Source organism: Panicum hallii, chromosome 3, assembly GCF_002211085.1.
Source record: "Panicum hallii strain FIL2 chromosome 3, PHallii_v3.1, whole genome shotgun sequence".
In the NCBI taxonomy this organism is placed as follows: domain Eukaryota; kingdom Viridiplantae; phylum Streptophyta; class Magnoliopsida; order Poales; family Poaceae; genus Panicum; species Panicum hallii.
Window position 1 is genome coordinate 40947808 of NC_038044.1, and position 20252 is coordinate 40968059.

The following is a 20252-nucleotide window of genomic DNA, read 5'->3' on the forward strand; positions in this document are numbered from 1 at the left end:
AATCGTCGAGTCCGCTGATATAGTCCTCCACGTCGCCTGGTACTGAGCAGCAGTCGAAGACATCCCAGAGAGAACAGAAGAGTAGAGAAGGCAAGTGTGAGTACACAACTTGTACTCAACAAGTATAACACGAGCTATGAGGCTCTAAGGTTAGCTGACTCAACTGCATTAGCTTTAATCTTCGCAACTCTTATTAAAGCTATTTACTACAAGTGGATGAATTACCCTAACCCAAGTTACATAATAATTAATCAAAATTAATCATGAGACTACTGAAAACCAAGTCAAACCACCAAAGGTAAACACCCCACTAATCAGACGGAGGATCTGGGCCGCTCATGACTGTGAGCACAGCTGATATATCAGTTTTACACTCTCGAGAGGTTGCACAACTTTACCCACAAGTCGTGAGCTACGCTAGTTGTTCATCACACTTCCTTAGGTGAGATGGCTAGCAAGCACACTACGAGACCGTTACAAAGGATCACGTTGGTAAGGTGTAACCGCTAAGGTTTCTGGATCAGCTACGATGGGCCCACCTCACGGGGGGTACAAGCACACAGCACAGACCAAGCCGGAGGAGCGGGGACCATTGAAGCTTACCACCCCTCTTGCCCACGCAGGTAAGTTACTCCCAAACTAAAATGACCTAATTAGTAAGTCAAGACCGTCCCATTTCAGTCTTGTGGTTGCGCGGTTGTCCCAGGTTGTCGCTCTATGAACCGGTCCTTATGGAGAGTGGCCAACCAAGCACTAAGCATCGTGCTGCCCCCCTAAACCATGTTTCTAACAAAAACATATCTTAAGGAGACGTGAGCCGCTCAAGCACACAGCACAGAGGGCCACTCTCAGAATTAAGTTGCATATAACTGTTAATCAAATTAATTAAAAAGGACCGAGATGGGTGAGAGCGCAGCACCTAGCACAACTAACCAAAATGCAACCCAAGGTATATATATAAAGGATAAGGTGGCTAGGAAGTCCTTATAGGCATACAGAATTAAAATGCAGTATGAAATTGTATTTAAAAGTGATAGGATATTAATGTTATACTTGCCTTCCTCGAAGTTCCCCTGCTGGTGCTCAGACTGCTCTGCAGAAAGAGGCTCCTGGTACTCGTCCAAAGGCTCAGCGTCTACTCACGATCGCAACGCCAAAACATGGTCCAATACATACACATACATACAAACAAAGATAAAAGATAAGAAACAGTACAACATTACATAAAAATAGCACATAAAACTATGATAGAACTATCCTACGCGTCACAACGATCGCGTGAGCGCAAAAACCAACTAAAACGGAGCTAAGACGCGAAATCTAGGGCTAAAACAAGGTCCAGGGACCTTTCTGCAAGAAAACAGGAAGTTCTAAGGGGTTCTGCGCAAAAATCGAGGGTCTAAACGTAATTAAAGGCTAGATCTGGGGTCTAACTTGCTAAAACTCACGGCTAGGATGGCGGGCACTAATTCCAGGAAGCTTAGGGGTCTAAAAGAATAAAACAGGACCTAACTGCAAATATTCTTGAACTACAGGTGGACCGCGGGTTGGTTTTCGAAAAGGGCAGGGGCTCTTTAGCAAGACAACCAGGCTGAAGCGGTACGTTCTATTCTGGGTCGTTGGATCAAGATCCGGCGGTGCAAAACAAAGGGGACGGGGGAGTCGGGCACTGGCGGCGGCGATTGCTCGCCAGAAACACGCCCGTGGTGGCGGCTCGCCGGAAACACGCCGGACTTGACCTATCTTGGCCGTCCGGGCTCGGATTTGAACGAGATCAAGCCTGGGAGCTAGGGATTGGCACGGCGAACACATCTGGGCACTTGTGGCGGTGGATTAGGGCACGGTTAGGGCATTACGACGGCGAGAGCGGCTCGGGGCGGCGAACAACGCCAGCATGCGCGCGTTCCGGATGCTACGGCCAGCCAAAAGCTACAACAGCTAGCGCATAAGCTTCGGGAGGTTGACGTGATGCTCACCAGAGGCTTGCGGTGGCCGGAGCTGCAGCGGAAGATGGCCGGCGGCGAGGTTCTGCGGCGGAGGCGGGTCGGTGTTCGTGGGGAGGGGTGTTGCCGAGGGTCTCCGGGCTCCTGGTCACCGTAGATCGACGCGTGGAAGTCCTGCGAAGGTGCCAGGGGGATTAGGGAAGTCCGGGGATCGCCGGCGACGAAGAATTGCGGGGGTGGAGTGGGATACCGGCGGCAGCTTCGTCACGAATTCCCCGCGATGCAGAAGCGTAGGATCCAATTGCTAGGCTCGGGAAGCTTCTGGATGGCGAGGGGAAGCGGGCGTGGGGGTTGTGGTGGTCTGAGGCGCAGCGGAGCGGCTCAACCACGGTGAGGCCGAGGGTGTAACGCGGCGGAGGAAAAAGGGGCAGCGGCGCTGCGGGTCTCCGGGTGTTGCAGGGCTAGGGTTAGGGCACGGGGTGATACAGGGCCTCCTTTGTAGGCCGGCGGGGTCACATTGGCGTGCGGGCCCGGGGAAGAGAAGCTCGCCGGGGATCTCGGGGAGGCGTTGCGCGCCGGAGAAGAAAGGGGAAGGGGAAGAGAAGGCGCTGACAGGAGGGGCCCGGTTGGCAGCGAGAGAGAGAGGTGCATGTGGAGTGGCCGGGCTGAGGAAGGAAGTGGGCCGGGGCGTGGCCCATGCGGAAGAAAGAGAGGAGAGGGGGCCGAGGGGGGGGGAAGAGGGGAGCTGGGCCGCGGGGAAAGAGCCGGTCCAAGAGGTTTGGGCTGCTTTCCTTTCCTCTTCTTTTCCTTTTCTTTTCCCACACTTAAACTATTCAAATAATTCTATTTGAATTCAAACCCTATAAACTCAACACAAGGAAAACAAACTCCAGCATGAATGCACAAACAAGTTGATCCTATAATAACTTTTATTTTCTTATGTTATAAAATTACCTTAAATACAAGATAAATTAGAGAAAGCCCTGAAAATTTTATTTGAGCCAAGATAAATTCATTAAAATTTGGAAAAATTACATTAGGGTGTTACACTATTGTATGAATTATTCAACAAAACAAACAAATAACTTTAATATTGCAAGCAAATTAGTCTACCAAAAGTGAACAAAAATAGCTCCAAAGATGAATAAATAGTTTTGTATAAAAATAAATGTGTCTACATCACAAAGAAATTATTGTTTGATATGAACAAAACATATGCGTAAACGAACAAGTCAGTCGCAGTGCTAGCTGTAGCCCAAGTGACAGATAGTCGCAGTGCGTATGGACGGTTGTACAACTTGAAGTATACATAGTATACACGACTGATCGGTGTGGTGATCAATCCGTGGCTAAGAGACTGCAATATTAGGGATGCAAATTGGTGATCCTTATATGTATCTCCAACTATCTTTAGTTCAAATATTTATACTATTTATTTTTGAAGAAGTAGTATAAATATTTGAAATATTTGAACTAAAGGGTCGTAGGTGCACCTAAGAATCACCAATTTACACCTCTATGCAATATGAAGAGGTGGACTACAGATCATGTCGGTCGAAGAAATATTACTACCTGTACTTCTTTTCATTGGGCATTTTAGTTTTGTGTAGGAAGACTAAGGAGACAACAAGTAATCTTGCTCTAGGAAACAAAACGTTCAATCAATATTCAGTCCAGTCAATATTGTTGATTTGTTGCATCAATCAAGATAAGAAAAAACATCAGCCACGGTGAATAAACATAAAAGAGGAGCGAAGATGGCTGCTGCAGCGTTGCAGCTACCGGCACAGCAGCCAGAGTGCAGCTGCAGGAGCTCCAGCAACAAATGCAACGACTTTTGAGTGTTGGAAAATCACAAGCCAACAGGCCCGTGGTAGGCATCCATGCATCGCAAATTCATTTGATTTCTAACCTTCATTGTAGTGAGCGGTGGTTCCCATACCCAAATAAAAAAAAATTCTCCAACACATTGTCTTCTCTCCCATAATGTCAAAATAAACTCGTTTCTTCTCCAGCATCACGCAGCCCGTCATTGTCTAGTCGTAGTATAATCCTCGGAATATATAGCAGGGCCCTGTCAAACCTCTTTACGGTCCACTTCGATCAATGTGTACTCCGGTTATCGTCGCCGCCATGTACAGCCAGTAGATCTTGTCATTGACTGTTACCACTGCCTAGTTGCCGTCGTGAACCTGAATCTGGATTAACAAATCATGCAAGCATCCATATTCAAGCGAATTTTAAAGTTGAATAAAAAATCATAAAATAAGTCATTTAGTATGTGAATTAGTGATAGTTGCATGGGAGTACCTAAAGGTACGGGGGCACCCTATATATTCTTTGTCCTTTGGCCCTCTCTCTGTTATCGTAGTTGACTATCCATGGTGCGTTCCTGAACGGTTCCTTCTAGGTAAATAATGTGCAGACACTGGTGAGGTTAAAACCCCTATGAGGATGCTTGACTGTCCATGCAGGCCGTTTCCTATATTAATGTGCTGATACACCATGTTTCCTCTAATACATCAAAAACTATACAAAACACATTACATATAAGATTGTGGGTCTAATGGTAGTCACCAAGTAACATATAAGGTATGAATATGAGCATATTAGCCACATAAATAAATGTTTGAAGTTGTGCATCATAACAATATGATCTGATGACCCTAAGCGCTAGCAACATGATACATATATATGTCTTCGAGCAGTCAAGATACGATGGCTAGAGGGAAAATGCAGGAGTGATAAGCAACAATAGGTAAGGAGACTCGTGCTTCAAAAGAGAAAGTTAAGTTCACTATATCATAGCCCCAAATGCCCATGTTATTGTTACAAAGTCATTCCAGCGATGAATCATCAGTCGGTATAATTTTATGCTAATCCTAACTATTTGTCGCAAAAAGTGGCGTCGGGATAAATCTATACCGATCGACATGTTTTTACCAACCGTCCATCTGATGCGCAGGAAAGAAATACCAACCAACAATCAAAGACAACTATTCAAATGGACACAATGTAATATATTGTTATTCAGTATATATGTGTCTTAAAATTATCATGTTAACAGTGGATAAATAGCCATCACAAGATAAGTCAACAACCGGAACATTCACAAAAGCTTGCATTGATACTAAGTTATCCATACATGAGCTATAAGCTACTCCAATGTAATGTCACATTGCACACTACAACACTACAAACTAAACTTGCTCACAGCCGTCAGGTCTGCATCTATGAGCAAACAATCAAGAACATTCATCATTTGTGACCAAAAGCCATCAAGTTTGCATATGATGAGCAAGCTGTCAGCATTTCCACACCTACCATTACAGGCCAAAGTATCACACTTTGCCACAACCAAGCTCGCAACCATTAAGGTTGTGCAAAATATTCATCTCTAGAAACTCTAAAACAAAGCAAACACAAAACCTTGCATGAACACTTTGTTCCAGCATGCAACCGGCTTCAAGCTAAGTGCCCTTCTTAGCATTTCTTCCAGAATTATCTAAAAGTAAATATAGCATGGAATCAGTGACAATTTTCAGCATAGTATGAGAAATGGAAATGACATACAACCACTTAAAATACTATTAGTGCTATATTAGTGGATATCACAGAACACAAGTGGTCTTAATTGTTTATTCATTTGAGCAGCACCTAACTAAAGCATACTAGTGTAGTTTCTTACTTATGTACACACTACACAAGAATTTTATAAGTTTAGTCATCGGAGCAGCATCTAACTTAGCACAAGATTTATGCAAACAAAAAACTATTCTATTTAGATGCTCAATAGAGTCATAGTGAGTTTATATTTCAACACAAATTAATATGAAAGAAACAATTTCTCATCTATCCCCTGTTGTTTCTCACTTCAAATAGTACTCGTTTTGTATAATTTTCACACTATTTCGACAATTCCAGCTCCAAAGATATTTCGATAATTCTAGCTCCAAAGAGAAGCTAATTGCTATGCAGATCACGTGCTATCTAAATTTATAATTTCACATTTATCCCATCAACACAATTAGGGCAGATTACTCTATGTTATTTGTTGAAAGCAAAATTCATACTAAATACATGCAGTACCTCAGGAAGATTTTTGATGCCTTGATAACCTTCAACTAGCGTTGTAAGCATCTAGGCCCTCAAGGTATGTTTCGGTGATTAATGACAACCATTATTGTGACTAATGAGTTTGTGCAGCTTTATAGATCATTATCGCTCATTTGGTTATATGTCAAAAGAGGCCCCTAACTTTCCTTATTCAAAAAGGCGATCTCGGTATTCAACTCAATAATACGTCAAGACTAAGGATCCTTCTAGTCCTAAGTGTCATAAGATTGAGAAGGACACTTAGGTTAGTATAGGTTTTATAGTTTTGTAGTGATCGCACTATTAAGAGGGGTTTAGGCTTAGTAACTTGAGCATGGACATGGTCATTTGAAAATGGATGCACACAATGGTCACTCAGGTTTCTAGAAGCTCAAATAAGTGGTTCTCAACTTATATCTCAACAAATATTTGGATTTCATTCAAGACTCAAGTCAGAAAAGGCAAAATCAGAAAAATCCTTATCACCGGTTTAACCGACGCCTAAAGTTTTCTATACGTCGGTTAAACGAGGTCAGCAGGACTGGACAAGTCCATACACCGGTTAAACCGACGTTATTTGAAATTGGACGTCGGTGCAGTTGTCCAGAGACTCGGTTTTCAGTTGATCAGTGGACAACTACACTCACCGGTTAAACCGACGCTATTTGAAATTTGACGTCGGTGCAGTTGTCCAGTGACTTGGTTTTTCAGTTGTTCAAATGGATGATTACATTCACCGGTTAAACCGATGCAACGACGGTTAATCTTCCCAAACAGTAACGGCTAGTTTTCAAAAGGGGAGTTTACATTCACCGGTTAAACCGACGATGACTATTGGAGGGACGTCGGATTAACCGGCGCTACGCAGTTTTTCTGGCAGCTTTTTCTCCAACGGCTCTATTCGTGTGAGCTGCCCATATATACCCCTCCAATGGGTCATTCTACTACTCTTGACACCAGGCAACATCCAAACACATATACTTTAGTTAAGAGCCACCTTGAGTTTCAACATTTCATACACTTGTTCATTCAATCATTCAAGAAGCAAGATTAAGGACTTGAGTAGAGAGAAGCTTGTGTGCATCCATTCTTGGTGATTGGTTCTTGCTCAAGTGAAGGCCTTAGCTTGTTACTCTTGGTGATTGGCATCACCTAGGTGATCTTGGTGATCGAGGTGATTCTCGCGGAGCTTGCCAAGGATTGTGGAAGCTCGGAGAAGAGACTTGTACGTGGCTTGATCTCCACCACACCGGGATGGTGAACGGAGACTCTTAGTGAGCGCCCTCGTCTTGGTGACTTGGGAGGTGACAATACTCTTTGTGAGTGTCACAACGTGGATTAGGGGTGTGTGCCAACACATCGATACCACGGGAAAAATCCGGTTGTTTCTTGTCCACTTTACTTATTCAAGCATTATCTTTCATGGAATTCATTCATGTGCTTGATTTAGGGATGACTAGTTAGCTCTACCTTACTAGGCTTTATCTCTTTTTATCTTATCTAGCTTGTGTAGGTTGTTTAGTTATCCGGTTGGTGAATTGGTGCCTTTCTAGTTTTGCATAGGTTAAGGTTGCTTTATCTTGTTTTAGAATTTGAAAAAGGCCCAATTCACCCCCCCTCTTGGTCCATCGATCCTTTCAATTGGTATCAGAGCCTCGTTGCTCATTTGGATCATTAGGCTTCACCGCCTAGAGCTATGGCCAAGATGGGTGGTTCGCCGCCTCACTTCGAGGGCAAGAACTTTGCCTATTGGAAAGTTCGCATGGCCGCATACCTTGATGCGATTGCCCCCGAAGTATGGTTGGCAACTAAAGTCGGGTTCACCGGAGATCCCACCCTCAATCAATTAAAATGGAATGCTAGAGCTAGAAATGCAATTTTCGAAGCTATTAGTGAGGAGGTCTTTGCTAGAGTAAATGGCATGGACCTAGCAGGTGATATTTGGAAGGAGCTCATTGAGATACATGAAGGTTCAACCAAAGTTCGTGAGCAAAAATATCACTTGTTTAGAGCTAAGTATGATTCCTTCAAAATGCTAGCTCATGAAAATTGCAATGATATGTATTCTCGCTTGAATGTCATTGTCAAGGATATTAATGCACTTGAAATATCCAAAATTGACAGTGCATCCATCAACCGCAAGATCCTCATGCTCCTCCCGAAGCCCAAGTATAACATTATCAATGCTATGCTTCAAAAGGAGGATCTCGCCACAATGGAAGTAGGAGAACTTGTGGGCGAAATTCGCGCTCATGAAATGAGCATTCTTGGTATGACCGAAGAGCCAACATCAAGCAAGTCAATTGCTCTAAAGACCAAGACAAACAAATCCCGCAAGCTCAAGATGGTCAAACAAGACTCAAGCTCAAGCAATGATGAAGATGACCACCATGAGAGCTCATCCGATGTTGAAGATGATGGAGAACTTGCTCTCATGATGAGAAAGTTCACACGCTTGAATGAGAAGATCAATAAGAAGGGCTTCAACTTTGACTCCAAGAAGGGAATGTTCCGGCCAATGGATGTCAAGAACAAGATTTGCTACAATTGTGGCGAAAAAGGACACATCCGTCCAAATTGCCCCAAGCCGGACAAAAGAAGCAAGGACAACAAGAGTAAGCATCGCCATGATTCAAGCGATGATGAAGAAGAGGAGAGGAAGAACAAAAACAAGAGATTTGGGAAGAAGAAGACCCATGACAAGAAGACCAAGCTCTTCCCAAAGAAGAAAGGGCATACCAAGAAAAGTTTCTTGGTGGAGAAACAAGAGTGGGTGACCGATGTCTCATCAAGCGAAGACTCAAGTGATGAAGAAGACATTGTCACCATCGCCCTCACCAATGAAAAACCATCTCTACCACCGCCTCCTATGTGCCTCATGGCAAAAGGTAACACCAAGGTATGTGAGGTGGATAGTGAAGATGATAGTGATGAAGAGCTTGATCCTAATGAATTCACTAACCTCATCAATGAGTATACATCCGTCATCAAGAGGGAAAAAGGCAAAGTCAAAATTCTTGAGAGCACTCATGCCAAGTTAGAGCTTGCCCACTCCGACTTACTTAGTAAGTACAATGACTTGCTCAAAAAGCACAATGAGTCACTTGTACTTGCTAAGCAAGTTGAAGAGAGCCACAAAAAGCTCAAACAAGAGCATAGGGAGTTGGCTCACAAGTATCAAGAACTTGAATTTACTTATGAAGTAATTGACCCAAGTCTTGAGAAAGTTGTTCATGAAAAGGTCAATGCTTCTACTTCATGCGATGACCTACTCATTGATGCATATGCCACTAATGTTGTGCCCAAGCTTGCCTCTTCTAGGGAAAAGGAATTGATGGATCAAGTGGCAAGCCTCAAGAGTAGTGTGGAGAAACTCTCAAGGGGAGAATACATCCACAAGGAGATTCTCTTTAACAATGCCCGTGACTATGGTAAGAGAGGTCTTGGTTCATTTCCGGAGCTAAACATGGCTACAACTCCTTCTCCGGAGATCAAGACAAGCTTCATCAAAGAAGTTGGCTCATATTGCCAACATTGCCAAGTCACCGGGCACCACACTAGGGAGTGCACTTTACCATCGCGTCCTCTTCCTAAATTACCCAAGAATTACTCATCAATGTTTCAAAATAATCATTTTCTCTTGAGTAAAGTGAAGGGCAAGGTGAAGGCCAAGTTCATTGGCAAGATTGCTAAGGAGTCGAAGAAGAAGCTCCCCAAGCAACTTTGGGTCCCAAAAGCTCTTGTCACACATGTGCAAGGCCCAAAGCTTGTTTGGGTTCCGAAAACTCAAAAATAAATTCTCATGTGTGTAGGTGAACTACAAAGCCGGTGGAAAACATTGGGTACTTGATAGCGGTTGCTCTCAACATATGACCGACAATGATAGCATGTTCACCTCACTTGAAGACCCCGGCGATCATGAACATGTCACCTATGGTGATAACTCAAAGGGGAAAGTCCTAGGTTTGGGTAGAATTGCAATTTCAAAAGATTTATCCATTTCAAATGTTTTGTTTGTAGAAGCACTTAGTTTTAACCTCATTTCTATTGCACAACTGTGTGATCTTGGACTAACGTGTGCCTTTGACAAGAATGGTGTTGTAGTGACTCATGAAAAAGACAAGTCATTGGTATTCACGGGGTTTAGGCATGGCAATATCTATTTGGTGGATTTCTCTTCAAAGCAAACAAGCACCATGACTTGCCTCTTCACCAAGTCGTCTCTTGGGTGGCTTTGGCATAGAAGAATTGCTCATATTGGCATGAGCAACCTCAAGAAAGCCCACAAGAGAGGGATGATCACCGGCATAAAGGACGTCACTTTTGACAAGAACAAGCTATGCAAAGCATGTCAAGCCGGGAAGCAAGTTGCAACTCATCATCCTATCAAGACGATGTTGTCTACCTCCAAGCCGCTCGAGCTACTACACATGGATCTCTTTGGTCCAACTTCATACAAGAGCATTGGTGGTAACCTCTATTGCCTAGTAATCGTTGATGATTTTTCACGTTACACTTGGGTCATGTTTCTAGGCGATAAGGGTGAAACTCCGGAAATCTTCAAGTCATTTGCAAGAAAAGCTCAAAGGGAATACAATTCCCCAATCGTGAAGATCCGGAGTGACAACGGCACCGAGTTCAAAAATATGAAGATTGAAGAATGGTGCGATGAAGAAGGAGTCAAACATGAGTTTTCCGCCACCTACACGCCCCAACAAAATGGTGTGGTGGAAAGAAAGAACAAGACACTCATCACCCTAGCAAGAGCAATGTTGGATGATTATGGCACGTCCGAGAAATTTTGGGCGGAAGCAATCAACACGGCGTGTCATGCATCCAACCGTGTGTATCCTCACCGACTCCTCAAGAAAACTCCATATGAGCTCATCACCGGGAAGAAACCAAATATATCATACTTTCGGGTCTTTGGTTGCAAATGCTTCATTTATAAGAAGAAAAGGCTCGGTAAGTTTGAAAGTAGATGTGATGAAGGTTTCTTTCTTGGTTATGCATCAAACTCCAAAGCATATAGAGTGTTCAATCAAACCTCCGGGTTAGTTGAAGAAACATGTGATGTGGAGTTTGATGAATCTAATGGCTCCCAAGAGGAGGTTGTTGGCTATGAAAATGTAGGGGATGAAGAGATTGAAGAAGCCTTAAAGAAAATGTCCATTAGGGATATCAAGCCGGAGGAGGTGCATGAAGATAATGATCAAGGGGGAGGAACTTCCTCATCTTTGCCAAACACCTCCACGGCACCCCAAGTGAATGAAGATCAAGAAAAAGTTGATCCACTGCCTCAAGAAAATGTGTCAACGCCAACACCCCAAGTCCAAGAACAAGAAAAGCAAAATGTTCCACCACAAGCACAAGTCACTCATGATCCACCCCAACAAGCATCCACGCAAATACCGCTAGTGAAGCACGGTCGCATCTCCAAGGATCATCCAATCGGTCAAATCATTGGTAGTCCTTCCAAAGGAGTAAGAACTCGCTCTAAGTATGCTTCATTTTGCGAACATCACTCGTTTGTTTCTTGTATTGAACCCACTAGCATAGAGGAAGCACTTGAGGACTCGGATTGGGTGATGGCCATGCAAGAAGAGTTGAACAATTTCACCCGCAATGAAGTATGGGTCCTCGAAGCTCCTCCGAAAGACAAGAACATCATCGGCACAAAGTGGGTCTTTCGAAACAAGCAAGATGAACATGGGGTGGTGGTACGCAACAAAGCAAGACTTGTGGCAAAAGGGTTTTCTCAAGTCGAAGGTTTGGATTTTGGTGAAACTTTTGCTCCGGTCGCAAGACTTGAAGCTATCCGCATTCTTCTTGCTTACTCTTCACATCATAATATCAAGTTATATCAAATGGATGTGAAAAGTGCTTTCTTAAATGGCTTTATTAACGAACTTGTTTATGTTGAGCAACCTCTCGGGTTTGTAGATCCGAGGAATCCTAACCATGTTTATAGGTTGCACAAGGCACTCTATGGACTCAAACAAGCACCAAGGGCTTGGTATGAGAGGCTTCGTGACTTCCTAATCATGCAAGGTTTCAAGATCGGGAGGGTGGACACCACTTTGTTCACAAAAGACGTCAACGGGGACCTTTTCATTTGTCAAATTTATATTGACGATATTATCTTTGGCTCAACTAATGATTTACTAAGCCATGAGTTTGCTACCATGATGTCTAGGGAATTCGAGATGTCCATGTTTGGTGAATTGACTTTCTTCCTTGGTTTTCAAGTCAAACAAATGAAGGAAGAGACATTCATCTATCAAGAAAAATATACTAGAGATATCTTGAAGAAGTTCAAGATGGATGAATGTAAGCCAATTAAGACTCCTATGGCTACAAATGGACATCTCGACTTGGATGTGGACGGTAAACCTGTTGATCAATCCCTCTATCGTTCAATGATAGGGTCTTTGCTTTACCTTACCGCATCTAGGCCCGATATAATGTTTAGCGTGTGCTTGTGTGCCCGTTTTCAAGCTAACCCTAAGGAATCACATCTTTCGGCTGTGAATAGGATCCTTCGGTATCTCAAGCACACCCCTAGCATAGGCTTGTGGTACCCCAAAGGCGCTAGCTTAGATCTCTTGGGATACTCGGATTCGGATTTTGCCGGAAGCCGTGTCGATCGCAAGAGTACCTCCGGGGGTTGCCACTTGCTTGGGCGTTCTCTAGTTTCTTGGTCGAGTAAGAAGCAAAATTCCGTGGCTTTGTCCACCGCGGAAGCGGAATATATAGCTGCCGGTGCATGTTGTGCCCAAATTCTATATATGAAGCAAACCCTTTTGGACTTTGGTGTGAAACTAGGAAGAATACCACTCCTTTGTGACAATGAAAGTGCCGTAAAAATTGCCAAGAATCCAGTTCAACACTCTCGCACAAAGCACATTGATATTCGTCATCACTTCTTGCGTGATCACGAAGCCAAGGGGGACATTTCCCTTCAAGGTGTGAGATCCGAGGAGCAATTGGCGGATATTTTCACAAAACCTTTAGACGAGAGTACCTTTGTTAGGCTAAGAAATGAGCTAAATGTGTTAGATGCGGCAAACGTCATGTAAGTTGCCATGTCATATAGAAAAATGCATACATATAGGACACTTGTCTAACCATGGTAAGATAGTGATGAGCAAGGGTTTAGCTAGAGGTGGTGGTCCACTTGTTTTCCTCTAGGCTTGTAGAAAGGCTCATCATGATAAAGCTTTCCGTGGGATCAAACTCGACAAGTAGATCTTAAATTCTTGATATGCATTTCTTGTCATATAGTTGTGCACTTCATGTTTACCTTTCATTCGCATGTGGTTATAGTTTGCATTATCATTGCATGCGTAAAGGTCACAAAGGAGATCACTTGATGAAGATGAGACTTGTTTTACATGCAAGATCTTAATTCATGAGAAGTGAAAAGAGTAAAGTGTTAGGTGCGTTATTGCCTAGTGAGCAATGTCATGGTGAGTTTGAAGCTTTCCTCCTTCAATATTCCTATGACATGGCTCATACATTTTAATTTGGCGCTTTGTCTTTCTTGCGACTTATCCTTGATTTTGAAAAGAAAAAAAACTATTTAAGTTATTAATCTATCCTATTTTGAGGGGTAAAGTCGCCTATGCAAGTCCATTAACTTGAGTTTAGTTGAATCTTGTAAGTTCATTGGACTTAGCATAGAAAAGCGAGCTGAGAGAAGGTTTCTGGGTTCACCGGTTAAACCGACGTTTAATGGATCTATACCATCGGTTTAACCGGCGTTACTAAGTGTCAGCCACAGCTCAGTCATTTCAGGCGTTCAACCGGCGTATACAAAGTTTGCAGCATCGGATCAACCGATGAACAGAACACAATTTTGACCTGAAAATCAACTGATATTTGCATCGTTCAACCGACGAGTTCACTTTTCAGATCATCGGTTCAACCGGCGTACTGATGCAGATTTGGCAGAGTTTCTGGTGAACCACACCGACGAAATCAACCGGTGCTCAAAACCTAAGCGTCGGATCAACCGGCGATAAGAAATTCTGCGGGGTCCACATGTCATATGACTTTCTCCCCCACTCGCTACCGCATCGTAATCGACCCCTCGCCTTCGCCGCTTTCGCCCCCACCGCCGTTGTGCCACACCGCCGCCACCGCCCGCCGCATTCCCGCGCCGGCCGTCGTCACACCCGCACACCTTGCGCGCCGCCGCCGCCGACCGACGCCCGTCGCGCCGCCGTTTGTTGCGCCGCCACCCGCGCCTTCCCACGCCCGTTGTGCCGCCGCCTGCACCCGCACACCTTGCGCGCCGCCACCGTCGTCTGCCGCCCGCGCGCACGCACACCACTGCATTCACGCCTGCGCCAGCACCGCCCACGCACCGTGCCACCACCACTGCCGCTCCACGCCATTGTCTGCACATCCTACACCTCTACTGTGCCACTGCCCACGCGCCACTGCACCGCGTTCACGCCGCGCTCCCTTTCGCTCTCCGCATTCACGCCGCGTCGCGTCTTGTGTTCCTGTTGTGATCGAGATGGGTCGTGACAAGAGGAAGGGGAAGGAGATAGTAGTCGAGGAGCCCGCGCGCAAGCAGACTCGCGCAGCGAGAGAGGCCGAGAGGGCCGAGATGGTGGCTAAGGCCGCCGAGGAGCAGGCGTCAGGCCGTGCTCGTCCGTTCGCTATCAGGGACACGCCAGCCAGGGGCAGAGGCAGAGGCAGAGGGATGGGCCGAGTCAGAGGAGCCAGGGCCACCAGAGCCGCAGCAGCAGCAGCAGAGTCAGCACAGTCACTCTCAGCGGCAGAGTCCGATTCAGTTTCAGAGTCAGAGCAGTCAGAGCAGTCTCAGGGGCAGGATACACAGCACTCACCAGCTCTACGACGTTCTGGCCGCACCCGGCAGACGTCCCCCGCAGAGGAGACTTCACCTGCGACCGAGCGTCGCACCGGACCTAGGACGCGAGGAGGCCACCAGCCTCAGGAGCCTCGCAGGTCCACCGCAGCAGCAGCAGCAGCTCGACGAGCCGAGGCCCTAGCGGCCGAGCGCGCAGTGTTCCGCATGGACACTGTCGTGCGTCTGGAGCCAGGTGTGCTGCTCCAGAACTTGACCAAGGCCAATGCGGCAAAGGTCAAGAGGCTCAGGTGGAGTGTACAGGAGGAGGAGTGGTTCCCGGTGACACGAGACAGCAGGGTCGATCGTAGATTCTGGACACTCCTTCAGGCCAGTTTCTACGAGACCTATCAGCGGCGGGGCCACAGGATCTTTCCTCACAGAGTTGTCGACTGGGTTTCACTGAGGACAGCTGCAGGGGGAGCCGATGTCAGGGAACACTTTGATCACTTCAGGGGTCTGCCCAGGTTGCTCTCGATTGAGAGGAACAGATATATTGAGGACTGGGTCAGAGTTTTCTATGCCACAGCTTGGATAGCCCCAGAGCGCAGAGCTGTTCACTTCATGTTCGGAGGGCAGGTGTTTGGTTTGTCCAGAGCGACACTCGCAGGGATTCTAGGAGTTGATTTGGTTGACGTCTCCCTGCACGAGATGGTATATGGTGATGCAGATCCACCTCGCAGGGCTATGATTGGCGGGATTGCACCTTCACACGAGGCGATCTCACAGTGCTTCCGCCAGCCCTTTCCAGCTTCCTACGCCAGGGTCCCCAGCCTGCTGACCCCAGAGGCTTACGCTGTTCACATGGCACTCCGGAGGACTCTGCTCCCGAGGAGTGGCTACCCAGAGGGGTTCACAGGTCTGCAGCAGCTGCTACTGCTTCACATTCTCACTCACGAGCCGTTTGATATTGTTGACTTTATTCTGGCTGAGATTGAGGATGTCATCACTGATGGGATGGGAGTCGTGCGTCAGTTTCCTTATGCTCACTGGATCAGCTTCATCTGTTCCATGATTGTGCCAGCTGAGTCACCCATCAGTGCAGTCTACAGGCAGGACGAGGTCCCCTGGTTTCCAGTTTACCGACCGACAGCACCCTCAGACGGGAGGAGAGGGAGACAGGCAGATCGTGCTGCCATGGCACGGCTGTCACCAGAGGTTCAGGCCCGTGTTGCCTAGGAGGACGAGGCACTGCTAGCCGCTGAGGCACAGCTTCCCGGAGGAGATGATGAGATACATTGGTCAGACCTTGAGTCAGACTCCTCCGAGGACGAGGAGTACTTCCCTGCACCTGCTCCAGCGAGTCATGATCATGAGGCAGGGGGATCCGGAGAGCCAGCTCCAGTGACAGCTGCTGCCGCTACAGTCTCAGAGTCACAGGTGTCTCAGCCGTCTGAGCTCACCGCACTTCTGCAGCAGCTGGTCACACAGCAGAGAGAGGACTGCCGTGCACAGGAGGAGGCCAGGAGAGCCCATGAGGCTCAGCTTGCAGAGATACAGAGAGAGGCCGCCCGAGAGCGTGCTACTACAGAGGAGCGTTTTGTCGGCCTCATTGACAGAGTATCTCAGAGGACAGACGCTCAGTTTCAGCAGATGCAGCAGGGCATGATGGCGATGTTCGGGATGATCTCACAGCTATACTCTCACACCGGACTCGCCCCACAGCAGCCAGGACAGTCAGGCCTTCAGGGCGCTGGAGCACCACCACTTGCAGTCACACCAGCTCCAGCCTCCACTGCTCCAGCCTCTTCCGCGACCCCGGAGATCATGTTCTCGATGTCAGCATTACTTGGGTCTGCGAGTCGTCCTCTCTTCTCCCCACTGCCTGCGACCTCACTCTTCCAGGAGTCACCCTCAGCTGTGCAGTCAGTTGGCCTCCCCGTCGTACCACAGCCACTACCTTCAGGGGGAGGCGGAGAGGTGTCCTTACTTCAGCAGTCGTCACAGCCGGCAGCATCAGCGCTCACTACTTCAGATGTTGACACATCTTCTGCTGAGCCGGCTACTACCTCCACGGATTCTCTCCCCGGCAGTGCTAGCACCAGAGCCTCGACGACAGCCTCGACGACAGCTACACCTCCGGTCAGCTCAGCACCAGCAGGCCCTTCAGATCAGCAGCTCCCTTCCGTCACCGAGGATCCTCCGTCTGACGACGACGATGATGATGACCCGGATCGCTTCCTCGCCGTCCCTCGTCACCCGGATCAGTAGCTATCCTTTTTGTGCTTTGATGCCAAAGGGGGAGAGGGAGTGAGAGTCAGGGGGAGGGTAGCATTAGAGAGAGCTCGTGATTCAGGACCTTGTTGTTTCGTATTGTATTATATTTGGTTTTAGTTCATGGATATGTACATTTGTCATTTGAGTATGCTGAGCTTTTGAGACATATCTATGGATTTCGTTTGAGCCATTGAGTTCCTTGATTCTCTCCTTTCGAGTTTGCTTGTGGTTATTCGTGCTTTATCTTTCTCGCTCTCTCGTTATCTATGTTTATGTTGTCATCAATCACCAAAAAGGGGGAGATTGTAAGCATCTAGGCCCTCAAGGTATGTTTCGGTGATTAATGACAACCATTATTGTGACTAATGAGTTTGTGCAGCTTTATAGATCATTATCGCTCATTTGGTTATATGTCAAAAGAGGCCCCTAACTTTCCTTATTCAAAAAGGCGATCTCGGTATTCAACTCAATAATACGTCAAGACTAAGGATCCTTCTAGTCCTAAGTGTCATAAGGTTGAGAAGGACACTTAGGTTAGTATAGGTTTTATAGTTTTGTAGTGATCGCACTATTAAGAGGGGTTTAGGCTTAGTAACTTGAGCATGGACATGGTCATTTGAAAATGGATGCACACAATAGTCACTCAGGTTTCTAGAAGCTCAAATAAGTGGTTCTCAACTTATATCTCAACAAATATTTGGATTTCATTCAAGACTCAAGTCAGAAAAGGCAAAATCAGAAAAATCCTTATCACCGGTTTAACCGACGCCTAAAGTTTTCTATACGTCGGTTAAACGAGGTCAGCAGGACTGGACAAGTCCATACACCGGTTAAACCGACGTTATTTGAAATTGGACGTCGGTGCAGTTGTCCAGAGACTCGGTTTTCAGTTGATCAGTGGACAACTACACTCACCGGTTAAACCGACGCTATTTGAAATTTGACGTCGGTGCAGTTGTCCAGTGACTTGGTTTTTCAGTTGTTCAAATGGATGATTACATTCACCGGTTAAACCGATGCAACGACGGTTAATCTTCCCAAACAGTAACGGCTAGTTTTCAAAAGGGGAGTTTACATTCACCGGTTAAACTGACGATGACTATTGGAGGGACGTCGGATTAACCGGCGCTACGCAGTTTTTCTGGCAGCTTTTTCTCCAACGGCTCTATTCGTGTGAGCTGCCCATATATACCCCTCCAATGGGTCATTCTACTACTCTTGACACCAGGCAACACCCAAACACATATACTTTAGTTAAGAGCCACCTTGAGTTTCAACATTTCATACACTTGTTCATTCAATCATTCAAGAAGCAAGATTAAGGACTTGAGTAGAGAGAAGCTTGTGTGCATCCATTCTTGGTGATTGGTTCTTGCTCAAGTGAAGGCCTTAGCTTGTTACTCTTGGTGATTGGCATCACCTAGGCGATCTTGGTGATCGAGGTGATTCTCGCGGAGCTTGCCAAGGATTGTGGAAGCCCGGAGAAGAGACTTGTACGTGGCTTGATCTCCACCACACCGGGATGGTGAACGGAGACTCTTAGTGAGCGCCCTCGTCTTGGTGACTTGGGAGGTGACAATACTCTTTGTGAGTGTCACAACGTGGATTAGGGGTGTGTGCCAACACATCGATACCACGGGAAAAATCCAATTGTCTCTTGTCCACTTTACTTATTCAAGCATTATCTTTCATGGAATTCATTCATGTGCTTGATTTAGGGATGACTAGTTAGCTCTACCTTGCTAGGCTTTATCTCTTTTTATCTTATCTAGCTTGTGTAGGTTGTTTAGTTATCCGGTTGGTGAATTGGTGCCTTTCTAGTTTTGCATAGGTTAAGGTTGCTTTATCTTGTTTTAGAATTTGAAAAAGGCCCAATTCACCCCCCCCCTCTTGGTCCATCGATCCTTTCAAGCGTACACATCATTAGTTAGAAACTTGATCAGTCACCACAGATGCTAAAGATAAACAAAGAAAAGTTTAGGTTATTACTTTTCTATATGGCCATGCAATTGACATTATATGAGCATCAGCTATAATGTTCATCTCGACATGAGGGCGAGGCAAAATCACATCCTTTTTCAAAACTAAATTCACAATAACTTCACAAAATTGCTTTCCAAGAGCCTAAACTCCTACCAAGGTGGTTGGATTAGTTGAAATAATTGTTCCCTTAGCCACAGATAGGTCAGATCTCAACATGACATATAATATCACATTCTTTCCAACCTAAAGAAAATGATGCACTCATGAGAGTTGAATCAGCGTGTAGACTCATATGAAATCAAAAATAGAAACTTTATACTCCCTCTATTCCAAAATATAGGTTGTTTTAACTTTTCTAGATTTATAACTTTTGCTATGCATCTAGACATATATTATATCTAGGAGCGTAGCAAACATTGTGAATCTAGAAAAGTCAAAACGACCTACATTTTGGAACGGAGAGAGTAGGATGGATGTGAAGATTATAAGTTCTCATCATGTGGTGAGTTAGTGTCATCATTCCTTGCTGGGGCTGATGGGTATGCATTGATAGGGCTGCACTGATGAAACTGATAGAGAGAGGGTGGCACTGATGGGGCTGCAGGACGCCTATTGACAAGCAAGAATTGATCCTCTTCGGACCGATCATCAATATATATCATCTTCTTCACATTCAGCATCATGTGTGCCTCTCCAACATGTTCTTTGGACCTTGGGCTCTACATCAAGCATTGAAATTGTAAGAAATAAATCTGTCCAAGATAATATATAAGATTTAAAATAATTTGACATACACATGTTAAGAAATGTAGCCTACTAACACTCTAAAATCAAAACTATGTATAGCACCACACCTTGTGAATTACAATCATTCTTTAAGATGATTTCAACATTATGCCTTACCAGCCTTTCCTCTTCATTTTCCTCCTCGATTTCTGCTATGGGGTTGTTGTAAAGCTGATTTCTCACTTTCAACCTTCTTACGAGCCAAAACTTAAATTTGAGGAGTCGGACGTTCGGGATAGCGTCATTTGGGGGGGGGGAGGGTGGGAGGGGTTTACGCGTCAGCGTGAGTCGGTCGTGTTGGGGCAACAACCTTTGAGCATCGGGTGGTGGCCTAGCCGGGCCGATAGCTT